The sequence below is a fragment of the Pseudophryne corroboree genome, chromosome 7 (genome assembly GCF_028390025.1).
Source record: "Pseudophryne corroboree isolate aPseCor3 chromosome 7, aPseCor3.hap2, whole genome shotgun sequence".
Classification (NCBI taxonomy): Eukaryota; Metazoa; Chordata; class Amphibia; order Anura; family Myobatrachidae; genus Pseudophryne; species Pseudophryne corroboree.
The window spans coordinates 407053895-407067139 of NC_086450.1; positions in this window are offsets into that span (position 1 = coordinate 407053895).

A 13245-nucleotide genomic window follows, 5' to 3' on the forward strand; every position below is an offset into this window, starting at 1 on the left:
CCCCTAGGCATATCAAATGCCCTAGGCAATTGCCTAGTTTGCCCATGCCTATGGCCGGCTCTGCGTCTGGTAACCCCCAGGTTTGACGGTGAGCTGATCCACTGTAGCATGTCGGTCGGCCTTCATGCACCTTCCTCAGCCAACGTTCACCTCTCACATCAATGGTACGTGGTGCTCCGTAGTTTCCACATCTGTTATTCGCAATAGTGCCATTTGTCCACTTACAATACACCTTCACCACAGCAGCACGCTCACACACTGCGCTGTTCCAGAAATACTGCCACCCTTGTCCCTTTTTGCAACTCTAATAAATCTCCTCTTTTATCCATGACAGCAACGAATGATGTGTGCAGACGGCCTACGTCACACCTTATATACACACCAAGCCAGTGCACGGCCTGTGACGGATCTTCTCCACTCTTAAGCCGCCCTTGGACATTATGTGTAAAATACAAGTTTGCATATAAACTACATTACGTGACGCGGATCTAATCACACCTAGATACATTTACACAACGCAGATCTAATCACACCTAGATACAGTACGTAACGCGAGTCTGATCACACCTAGATACAGTATGTGACGCGGATCTAATCACACCTAGATACATTTACATGACGCAGATCTAATCACACCTGGATACGTAACGCGGATCTAATCACACCTAGATACATTAGGTGACGTGGGTCTAATCACACCTAGATACAGTACGTAACGCGAGTCTGATCACACCTAGATACAGTATGTGATGCGGATCTAATCACACCTAGATACATTTACATGACGCAGATCTAATCACACCTGGATACAGTACGTAACGCGGATCTAATCACACCTAGATACATTAGGTGACGTGGGTCTAATCACACCTAGATACAATTAGGTGGCGCGGATCTAATCACACCTAGATACGGTACATGTCGCAGATCTAATCACACCTAGATACAATTAGGTGACGTGGATCTAATCACACCTAGATACAGTACGTGTCGCAGATCTAATCACACCTAGATACAGTACGTGATGCGGATCTAATCACACCTATATACCTTTGCATGACGCAGATCTAATCACTCCTAGATACATTACATGATGCAGATCTAATCACACCTATATACATTTGCATGACGCGGATCTAATCACACCTAGATACATTACATGATGCATATCTAATCACACCTAGATACATTACATGAAGCAGATCTAATCACACCTAGATACATTACGTGATGCAGATCTAATTACACCTAGATACATTAGGTGATGCGGATCTAATCACACCTAGATACATTACATGACGTGGATCTCTCTTACTAGACCTTCACTGGCTCCCCTTCCCTTTCAGAATCCATTTCAAGCTTCTCACACTCACTTACAAAGCCCTCACCCACTCCTCTCCCATCTACATCTCTGACCTTATCTCCCTTTACACTCCCACACGTCCTCTTCGCTCTGCTAATGCACTCCGACTCTCCTGCCTACGGATTACTTCCTCCCACTCCTACCGCCAAGATTTTTCACGTGCTGCACCACTTCTCTGGAATTCCCTACCTCTCCCCCTCAGACTCTCCACCTCTCTACAAAATTTCAAACGGGCTCTCAAGACCCACTTCTTCACCAAACCCAGACAAATCTCATCCTAACCCTCTGTTCTACGCTCTCTATGTACTCCATCTGTCTCACCCCTGTCTGTCTACCCCTCCCCTTTAGAATGTAAGCTCTCACGAGCAGGGCCCTCTTCCCTCATGTGCTTATTCTTTTCTTACTTTAATAATCTTCAGCTGCACCAAATCCAGCAGTCTTCTGCCACCTGATACTTATTCCAGTGTCATCTGCTGATGTAGCTATGTTTATTTACCCTGTACTTGTCCTATATTGTCTTCAACTGTAAGTTGATGTTTTCCCGCTTGATTATTTGTTTATGTACTCTGTAATTGGGCGCTGCGGAACCCTTGTGGCGCCATATAAATAAAGGATAACCTAGATACATTACATGACGCAGATCTAATCACTCCTACAGTCAGTAGCGGATCTTGCCACGGGCAAGCAGGACTTTTGCCCGGGGTGCCGCCTTCCGGAGGGCGCCGCACCATGGCAAGATCCACTGCTGCTGTGCCCCCTGCTGTGAAGGGAACCAGACGCGTAGCGTCTAGTTTCCCTTCGTGGAGAGGAACTTGCTGTGCGGTGCGCGATGACGTTATCGCGCACCGCACATCATTTCAGCGGCGCTCATACTGTACAGGGGGCGTAACTGACCACGCCCCCTGTATGAAGCCACACCCCCATTGCCTGCCCGGGGCGCTGCAACCGCTCGAACCGGCCCTGCCTACAGTGGTACTTGAAAGTTTGTGAACCCTTCAGAATTTTCCATATTTCTGCTGAAATTTGGCCTAAAACTACCTAAGTCCTAAAAGTAGATAAAGAGAACCAAATCAAACAAATGAGACTAAAAAAAATTAGACGTGATAATTTTTTATAGAGTAAAATAATCCAGTATCACATATCTGTGATTGACCAAAGTATGCGACTCTTTGCTTCCAGTATCTGGTATGACCCCCTTGTGCAACAATAACTGCATGCAAATGTTTCCGGTAATTGTTGATCCTGAACATCGGCTTGGAGGAATTTTACCGCATTCCCCCGTACAAAACAGCGTCAACTCTGTTCTATTGGTGGGTTTCCTCCCATGAACTGCTCACTTCAGGTCCTTCCACAATATTTCTTATGGATTAAGGTCAGGACTTTGACTTGGTCATTCCAAAACTTTAAATGTATTCTTCTTTTCTCATACGTCCTAGAGGATGCTGGGGTCACATTCAGAACCATGGGGTATAGACGGGATCCGCAGGAGACATGGGCACTTTAAGACTTTCAAAGGGTGTGAACTGGTTTCCCTCTATGCCCCTCCTCCAGACTCCAGTTTTAGAATTGTGTCCAGGCAGACTGAGGAGCTCTACTGAGTTTCTCTAAAAAAGTCTTTTGTTAGGTTTTTTATTTTCAGGGAGACTGCTGGCAACAGTCTCCTTGCTTCGTGGGACTAAGGGGAGAGAAGCCTACTTCCAGTGAGTTCAAAGGCCCTGCTTCTGGCTACAGGACACCATTAGCTCCTGAGGGTTTGATCGCTAGGTACCCCTAGATGCTCGTTCCCAGAGCCGGCCGTCACCCGCCTTACAGAGCCAGAAGTCAGAAGACAGGTGAGTAGAAGAAGATCAAGAAGACTTCAGTGACTGCATTCTGAGGTGGTGGGGGGGCGCCCTGGGCAGCAGAAAAAACTCAAAATAAACTGGCAAGAGGGGACATAAGTGCCTAGGCACTGTCCTAACCCCCGCCAGTATAAATCTATATTTCAAAAAAGCGGGACTGAAGCGCGCCATTAAGGGGGCGGGGCTTTGTCCACACAGCTCAGCGCCATTTTCCTCTACACAGGCTGCAGAGACGCTGGTCCTTCCTCACACTTCTGAATAAATATTGGTGCAATATATATTTAATATAAAAGCGCTGCAGGTCTGGGGCATTCTTTAGTGTTTCAGAACCGGTGATTAGGCGCTGGGTTGTGGGCTGGCAAACTCCCTCTGTGTCTCTCTGACAGACTTTACTGTGGGTCTGTCTCATATAAGCCGGTGTGTCTGTTGGTGTTTGATACACGTGTGTCGACATGTCTGAGGCTGAGTGCTCTTCCCAGGAGGAAGCTATATTAGGGACACAGACGTATGAGGGGGTGACCGTGTCTGCACCGCCGACTCCTGACTGGGTGAATGTCTTGAATGCAAATATGGAGCATATCAGTAAGAAATTAGAAATGTTACATACTGATACGGACACGGATTCGTGTCGACTATAGTGATTCCAGTTTAGATCCAAAATTGGAAAAGAGCATTCAGTACATGATTAACATATTCAGTACATGAATAACATAAAATTTTATTTTGCCCAGTTGCTACTCCCTGATACCGACACGGATACTGATTCCTGTGTCGACCAGATTGTTTCCTGATTAGATCCAATATTGTGCAGTACAATTAAGGACGTATTAACGTCACGGAGAACCCTGCTGTTCCTGACGGAGGGTCTATATATGTATGTGGATTAATATATGTTTATATGTATATAGTATGTATATGTATGTATAGGCATATACAGATAGCTAATCTCATGTACTGAGCGCTCTGTTTGAGAAAGAATCCTGGTGGCTTCCGATGGTTATTCGTTCCCCCCGCGGACAGAATAAAGTATGAGTCACTCCCTGCCCTGCATGGGACCATGTCACAAATCCAGTGGATCGTATACAGGAAGCTACACTATACCCTAGCTGTGTAACCACAGGTACCTTACCAGAGCCTAAACTAGGGGGGGGGGGGGGGGCTAGGGGGGCATGTGACCTAGGCGCCAGACTGGAGAGGGCGCCGAGACTGTCACTTTAATCCCCCCTAACGCCCCCTCCCTATGCGGCAGCAATAGCATAGAGCCGGGCAGCTTGAGCTCCAGACTTTGCAAGCTCCCTTCTAGCCAGCAGGCACACGCACCGCATCGCAGAGAAGACACTGAAATTAAACTACATCTCCCAGCAGCCCTTGCTGCCGGGAGCTGTACTTTACTTTCAGTTTCATCTCTGCAGCGTGCTGTGATCGGCACAGCAGAGCCGCATTAAGAGGGGCCACAGGGGAGAAATTACACCCCCCCCCCCACTTGAATGCGAGGGGGGGCGCTAAGTTAATGGCTCGCCCCGGGTGCCAAAACTCCTAGTTTCGGCCCTGACCTTACTTAGACCTCCCATGGCAGGCGCATGGGTGAGTAGTAGTATTCGAAAATGATAGGATACCTTGTCATCCGATATATAGATACCCTGGAGGGAGATGAGATACTCCTTACGTTGGGTCATATCAAGGACGCTGCAGCATGCTTAAGTGAGACTGCAGGGGAAATTGGAATTTTGGATTCACAGGCCATTTCTATAGCGGTCTCGGCTAGGCGGTCGTTGTGCATTCACCAGTGGAATGCTGATGCTGACTCCAAGAAGAAATGGAGCCTCTCCCCTATGAAGGGGAAGCCTTGTTTGGTGATGGCTTAGTTGATTTGATCTCAGCAACGGCCGCAGGTAAGTCAACCTTCTGGCCCTATGGTCAATCACAACGAATGAAGACGCATCACTATCGGATGCCGTCATCTCGACCCAATAGATGCACAAGACGTTAGATTCCCTTTTCTTTGCAGGTTTAGGAAAGGGAAGAGGTCCGCAGTCTCTTTCAGATCACAGGTGCAGAAATCATCCTCTGCGTCCGCCGAATCCACCGCATGCCGCTGGGGCTCTCTTGCGGGAGGCCGCACCGGTGGGGGCGCGTCTAAAAAAAACAAAACAAAAAACTCTTCAGTCAGCTCTGGATTCATTCGGAAAACTGGCAGTTTTCGAGACATTTCCCCTCAACGATTTTTCAAATTGGCCTTACCAGTTCTCCGAACAGGGAGGTAGGATGCGACGCAATACAAAAAATTGTTTCTCTGGCTGCGTCCACAGGATTATCCACAGGATAACATTGGGATATGGTTGAGCGACCGCGGAAATGGCACCAACACTGTCACGAGCTTTCTGGCCTCCCAGGATGCATCGGGGCCTTCACCATAAAGCCCCGCCCACTGACTCAGTCAAATCAGTTTTTTGCTTGGTGCGGCAGGAAGCCGCATGGTCACAGGGCTGCTGAGATAAAGCAGCCTGAAGCTTTTATTATTTTATTTTTATAGACTTACTATGTTTTTTTTGAGCGACTTTTCTTAACACCATCTTAAACGCATACTGGAAAGAGTCGCTCCAACAACTCCCCACCCGGTCGCAACAACGCTTACCTTCGCGGTAATAGTGCTGTCTCGACGGGCGTCTCTGTCGGATGTTCTAGCAGGTCCAGCAGACGTAACCAGGCTGTAGACAAAGCATGGGGGGACGGTAAGTCTATGGATTTCCTCTTACTAGGGGGGTCCGGACACAGCTACACTGTATTGGTGGAGACTACAGTGTGTTGATGCGCCGAACATCTTGAGTGCAACGGCGCTACACTCTAGGGATCATAGGCGCCAGGACTAGGTAGAGGCCGCGATCCTTAGGGTTTAAGTCAACAGGGGGATTCAGACGCTCTCCTGGCCGCCCCCTCCTCCGAGTTCATGACCAGTTTCCGCGTGTCTCCCGTCCATGAACTGAATGACCTCACTTCCGTCTCAAACGCTACCACGAGGGTACTCGGTCGCAGCTTAGACGCTGCGGTTGTGTACACTAGAGATCCCGCCTAGACCGAGTCGCAGGCCTTAGCGTCTGCATACACGTGGAAGTCGCTGAGCGTCCGTGTCCGTCAGTGAGCGACTGTGTCCGTTATCAGTTACAGCAGTAGTGTACATCAGTAGCGTCTGAATCCACTTAGCGTCTTACGAGCGCATTTGCTTGGATATAGAAGTGTGGTGAGTCTCCCTGTATCCCGCTCTACTTGTTAGTATGAATTGTTAATTTCTCTAACGTCCTAAGTGGATGCTGGGGACTCCGTAAGGACCATGGGGATTAGCGGCTCCGCAGGAGACTGGGCAAATCTAAAGAAAGCTTTAGGACTAGCTGGTGTGCACTGGCTCCTCCCCCTATGACCCTCCTCCAAGCCTCAGTTAGATTTCTGTGCCCGAACGAGAAGGGTGCACACTAGGTGGCTCTCCTGAGCTGCTTAGTGAAAAGTTAGTTTTAGGTTTTTTATTTTCAGTGAGTCCTGCTGGCAACAGGCTCACTGCATCGAGGGACTAAGGGGAGAAGAAGCGAACTCACCTGCGTGCAGAGTGGATTGGGCTTCTTAGGCTACTGGACATTAGCTCCAGAGGGACGATCACAGGCCCAGCCTGGATGGGTCCCAGAGCCGCGCCGCCGGCCCCCTTACAGAGCCAGAAGCCTGAAGAGATCCGGAAAATCGGCGGCAGAAGACGTCCTGTCTTCACCAAGGTAGCGCACAGCACCGCAGCTGTGCGCCATTGCTCTCAGCACACTTCACACTCCGGTCACTGAGGGTGCAGGGCGCTGGGTGGGGGCGCCCTGAGACGCAATAAAAATACCTTAAATGGCAAAAGATGCATCACATATAGCCCCTGGGCTATATGGATGCATTTAACCCATGCCAAAAATACACAAAAAAACGGGAGATAAGGCCGCCGATAAGGGGGCGGAGCCTATCTCCTCAGCACACTGGCGCCATTTTCCCTCACAGCTTCGTTGGAGGGAAGCTCCCTGTCTCTCCCCTGCAGTCACTACACTACAGAAAGGGTTAAATAAAGAGAGGGGGGCACTAATTAGGCGCAGTATAAACAATACAGCAGCTATAAGGGGAAAAACACTTATATAAGGTTATCCCTGTATATGTATAGCGCTCTGGTGTGTGCTGGCAAACTCTCCCTCTGTCTCCCCAAAGGGCTAGTGGGGTCCTGTCCTCTATCAGAGCATTCCCTGTGTGTGTGCTGTATGTCGGCACGTTGGTGTCGACATGTATGAGGAGAAAAATGATGTGGAGACGGAGCAGATTGCCTGTAATAGTGATGTCACCCCCTAGGGGGTCGACACCTGAGTGGATGAACTGTTTGAAGAATTACGTGACAGTGTCAGCTCTGTATAAAAGACAGTGGTTGACATGAGACAGCCGGCTACTCAGCTTGTGCCTGTCCAGACGTCTCATAGGCCGTCAGGGGCTCTAAAGCGCCCGTTACCTCAGATGGCAGATATAGACGCCGACACGGATACTGACTCCAGTGTCGACGGTGAAGAGACAAATGTGACTTCCAGTAGGGCCACACGTTACATGATTGAGGCAATGAAAAATGTTTTACACATTTCTGATAATACGAGTACCACCAAAAAGGGGTATTATGTTCGGTGAGGAAAAACTACCTGTAGTTTTCCTGAATCTGAGAAATTAAATGAGGTGTGTGATGATGCGTGGGTTTCCCCCGATAACAACTGATAAAAATGTTATTGGCATTATATCCTTTCCCGCCAGAGGTTAGGGTGCGTTGGGAAACACCCCCTAGGGTGGATAAAGCGCTCACACGCTGGTAAGAACAAGGGCTCTACCCTCTCCTGAGATGGCCGCCCTTAAGGATCCTGCTGATAGAAAGCAGGAGGATATCCAAAAATGTATTACACACATACTGGTGTTATACTGCGACCAGCAATCGCCTCAGCCTGGATGTGCAGTGCTGGGTTGGCGTGGTCGGATTCCCTGACTGAAAATATTGTTACCCTAGATAGGGACAGTATATTATTGCCTATAGAGCATTTTAAAGATGCATTTCTATGTATGCGTGATGCACAGCGGAATATTTGCCGACTGGCATCAAGTCTAAGTGCGTTGTCCATTTCTACCAGTAGAGGGTTATGGACACGTCAGTGGTCAGGTGATGCGGTTTTCAAACGGCATTTGGAACATGAGAAGACGCCGTATTATCAGGCATTTGGAAGTATTGCCTTATTAAGGGGAGGAGTTATTTGGGGTCGGTCTTTCAGACCTGGTGGCCACGGCAACAGCTGGGAAATCCACGTTTGTACCCCAGGTCGCCTCTCATCATGAGAAGACGCCGTATTATCAGGCGCAGTCTTTTCGTGGACAAGCGGTCAAAAGGTTCCTCTTTTCTGCCCCGTGACAGAGGGAGAGGAAAAAGGCTGCAGAAATCAGCCAGTTCCCAGGAACAGAAACCCTCTCCCGCCTCTGCCAAGCCCTCAGTATGACGCTGGGGCTTTACAAGCAGAATCAGGCACGGTGGGGGGCCCGTCTCAATGAATTTCAGCGCGCAGTGGGCTCACTCGCAAGTAGACCCCTGGATCCTTCAGGTGATACTCAGGGGTACAAATTAGAATTCGAGACGTCTCCCCCTCGCCGTTTCCTAAAGTCGGCTTTACCGATGTCTCCTTCTGACAGGGAGATAGTTTTGGAAGCCATTCACAAGCTGTATTCCCAGCAGGTGATAATCAAGGTACCCCTCCTGCAACAGGGAACGGGGTATTATTCCACACTGTTGTGGTACCAAAGCCGGACGGCTTGGTGAGACCGATTATAAATCTAAAATCTTTGAACACTTACATACAGAGGTTCAAATTCAAGGTTGAGTCACTCAGAGCAGTGATTGCGAACCTGGAAGAAGGGGACTACATGATGTCTCGGGACATCAAGGATGCTTACCTTCATGTAAAAAATGTACCCTTCTCATCAAGGGTACCTCAGGTTTATGGTACAGAACTGTCACTATCAGTTCAGACGCTGCCGTATGGATGGTCCACGGCACCCCGGGTCTTTACCAAGGTAATGGCCGAAATGATGATATTCCTTCGAAGGAAGGGAATATTAGTTATCCCTTACTTGGACGATTCCCTGATAAGGGTAAGATCCAGGGAACAGTTGGAGGTCGGTGTAGCACTATCTCAGGTAGTGTTGCGGCAGCACGATTGGATTCTCAATATTCCAAAATCGCAGCTGGTTCCGACGACTTGTCTTCTGTTCCTAGGGATGATCCTGGACACAGTCCAGAAAAAGGTGTTTCTCCCGGAGGAGAAAGCCAGGGAGTTATCCGAGATAGTCAGGAACCTCCTAAAACCGAGCCAAATCTCAGTGCATCAATGCACAAGGGTTCTGGGTATAATGGTGGCTTCCTACGAAGCAATCCCATTCGGCAGATTCCACGCAAGAACTTTCCAGTGGGACCTGCTGGACAAATGGTCCGGGTCGCATCTTCAGATGCATCAGCGGATAACCCTGTCACCAAGGACAAGGGTGTCCCTCCTGTGGTGGTTGCAGAGTGCTCATCTTCTAGAGGGCCGCAGATTCGGCATTCAGGACTGGGTCCTGGTGACCACGGATGCCAGCCTGCGAGGCTGGGGAGCAGTCACACAGGGAAGGAATATCCAGGGCTTATAGTCTAGCCTGGAGACGTCACTTCACATAAATATCCTGAAGCTAAGGGCCATTTACAATGCTCTAAGCTTAGCAAGACCTCTGCTTCAAGATCAGCCGGTGTTGATCCAGTCGGACAACATCACGGCAGTCACCCACGTAAACAAACAAGGGTGTCACAAGAAGCAGGAGGGCAATGGCAGAAGCTGCAAGGATTCTTCGCTGGGCGGAAAACCATGTGATAGCACTGTCAGCAGTATTCATTCCGGGAGTGGACAACTGGGAAGCAGACTTCCTCAACACGACCTCCACCCGGGAGAGTGGGGACTTCACCCAGAAGTCTTCCACATGATTATAAACCGTTGGGAAAAACTCGACAGGTATTGCGCCAGGTCAAGGGACCCTCAGGCAATAGCTGTAGACGCTCTGATAACACCGTGGGTGTACCAGTCAGTGTATGTGTTCCCTCCTCTGCCTCTCATACCCAAGGTACTGAGATTGATAAGATGGAGAGGAGTAAGCACTATATTCGTGGCTCCGGATTGGCCAAGAAGAAATTGGTAACCGGAACTTCAAGAAATGCTCACGGAGGATCCGTGGCCTCTACCTCTAAGAAGGTACCTGCTCCAGCATGGACCCTGTCTGTTCCAAGACTTACCGCGGCTGCGTTTGACGGCATGGCGGTTGAACGCCGGATCCTGAAGGGAAAAAGGCATTCCGGATGAAGTCATCCCTATCCTGATCAAAGCCAGGAAGGATGTAACCGCAAAACATTATCACCGCATTTGGCGAAAATATGTTGCGTGGTGCGAGGCCAGTAAGGCCCGACGGAGGAAATTCAACTGGGTCGATTCCTACATTTCCTGCAAACAGGAGTCTCTATGGGCCTGAAATTGGGGTCCATTAAGGTTCAAATTTCGGCCCTGTCAATTTTCTTCCAAAAAGAACTAGCTTCAGTCCCTGAAGTTCAGACGTTTGTAAAAGGGGTACTGCATATACAGCCTCCTTTTGTGCCTCCAGTGGCACTTTGGGATCTCAATGTAGGTTTTGGGTTCCAAAAGTCACATTGGGTTGAACCACTTAAATCTGTGGAGTTAAAATATCTCACATGGAAAGTGGTCATGCTGTTGGCCCTGGCGGGGCCAGGCGCGTGTCAGAATTGGCGGCTTTATCCTGTAAAAGCCCTTATCTGATTTTCCATTCGGACAGGGGGAATTGAGGACTCGTCCTCAGTTTCTCCCTAAGGTGGTTTCAGCGTTTCACCTGAACCAACCTATTGTGGTGCCTGCGGCTACTAGGGACTTGGAGGACTCCAAGTTGCTAGATGTTGTCAGGGCCCTGAAAATATCCAGGACGGCTGGAGTCAGGAAAACTGACTCGCTGTTTATCCTGTATGCACCCAACAAGCTGGGTGCTCCTGCTTCTAAGCAGACTATTGCTCGTTGGATTTGTAGTACAATTCAGCTTGCACATTCTGTGGCAGGCCTGCCACAGCCAAAAAATCTGTAAATGCCCACTCCACAAGGAAGGTGGGCTCATCTTGGGCGGTTGCCCGAGGGGTCTCGGCTTTACAACTTTGCCGAGCAGCTACTTGGTCAGGAGCAAATACGTTTGTAAAATTCTACAAAGTTGATACCCTGGCTGAGGAGGACCTGGAGTTTCTCTCAATTGGTGCTGCAGAGTCATCCGCACTCTCCCGCCCGTTTGGGAGCTTTGGTATAATCCCCATGGTCCTTACGGAGTCCCCAGCATCCACTTAGGACGTTAGAGAAAATAAGAATTTACTTACCGATAATTCTATTTCTCGTAGTCCGTAGTGGATGCTGGGCGCCCATCCCAAGTGCGGATTGTCTGCAATACTGGTACATAGTTATTGTTACCAAAAAGATCGGGTTATTGCTGTAGTGAGCCATCTTTTCTAGAGGCTCCTCTGTTATCATGCTGTTAACTGGGTTCAGATCACAAGTTATACGGTGTGATTGGTGTGGCTGGTATGAGTCTTACCCGGGATTCAAGATCCTTCCTTATTGTGTACGCTCGTCCGGGCACAGTATCCTAACTGAGGCTTGGAGGAGGGTCATAGGGGGAGGAGCCAGTGCACACCAGCTAGTCCTAAAGCTTTCTTTAGATGTGCCCAGTCTCCTGCGGAGCCGCTAATCCCCATGGTCCTTACGGAGTCCCCAGCATCAACTACGGACTACGAGAAATAGAATTATCGGTAAGTAAATTCTTATTTTTTAGTAGCTATTGCATATGGGATCTGTATATTACTGTGTTTTCTGCATGTTATGTTTGAAAAAGAACCAGTTAAAACAGAAGTACAATTTTCCTACTTATTTATAAGTTGTTATGGGGGTTGTATTCTCATATGACAATGTCTAACGCTTTAACATGTGACTGACTGCTAGTATGCGTGCTGACTTTTCTGTGTAATATCAGTCATGTTCTGACCCTCAATTCAGGTGCACTGTGGTCAGATTGATCTCACTTCTATATACTTATATATAGGTGATTTTCAGTCACAAATTGTGTAGTCATTTAACACATTATTACCATGTCTGTGAGTGGCAAAAGTGACGAGGAGAATTTATCAAGCACTCCTACATCCCTAACATGCTTATCTTGTAAGACAGGGTTAATTGGTATGGACCAATTGGTCACTTATGAGGGCTTGTGTGCGAACTGTTTTGCTTTTCAGCAAAGTAAAAAACAGGAGGTAGTTGAACCACCATGGAATATGTTCTCAAAGACTCTATCTTCAATAGCGGACAGGTTAACTCCAGTAGCACCACCTCAAGGGTTAGGTTACACTATTAACCCATACATACAGCTCCTTTCCTACGGCTTGGTTCCAGTAGCCTCTACAAGCAACCAAGGGACAGGTAAGACTAAGACAGATACGTCTATGTGGCAGACTACACAAGATGATACAACAGATGATGATATAGTAGATTCAAATACTCCGTATGATGATCAGTCGCAGAGTTTTAGTTCAGAAGATGTAGCTGAACTTATTAATGCTGTGAAGGCTGTTCTCTCTTTAGAAGAGCCAGCCAAGACAGTGTTAAAATCTAAAGCACCTGTGTTTAAACGAACAAAATAAGTTAAAGCTGAATTCCCAGCGTCAGATGAGCTGACGGAAATGGTGGATGAGTCTTGGGCGATGCCCAGTAAGAAATATAAGATTCCGAAAAGATGGGATTCTTATTATCCATTTCCAGCTGTGGAGTGTTCAAAAAGAGAAGTTCCTCCAAAAGTAGATGCACATGTTCTGTGACTTGTGCATAAATCTGCTTTACCACTGTCATCTACCTCACTAAATGATGTCACAGACAGAAGGGTAGATAGCCT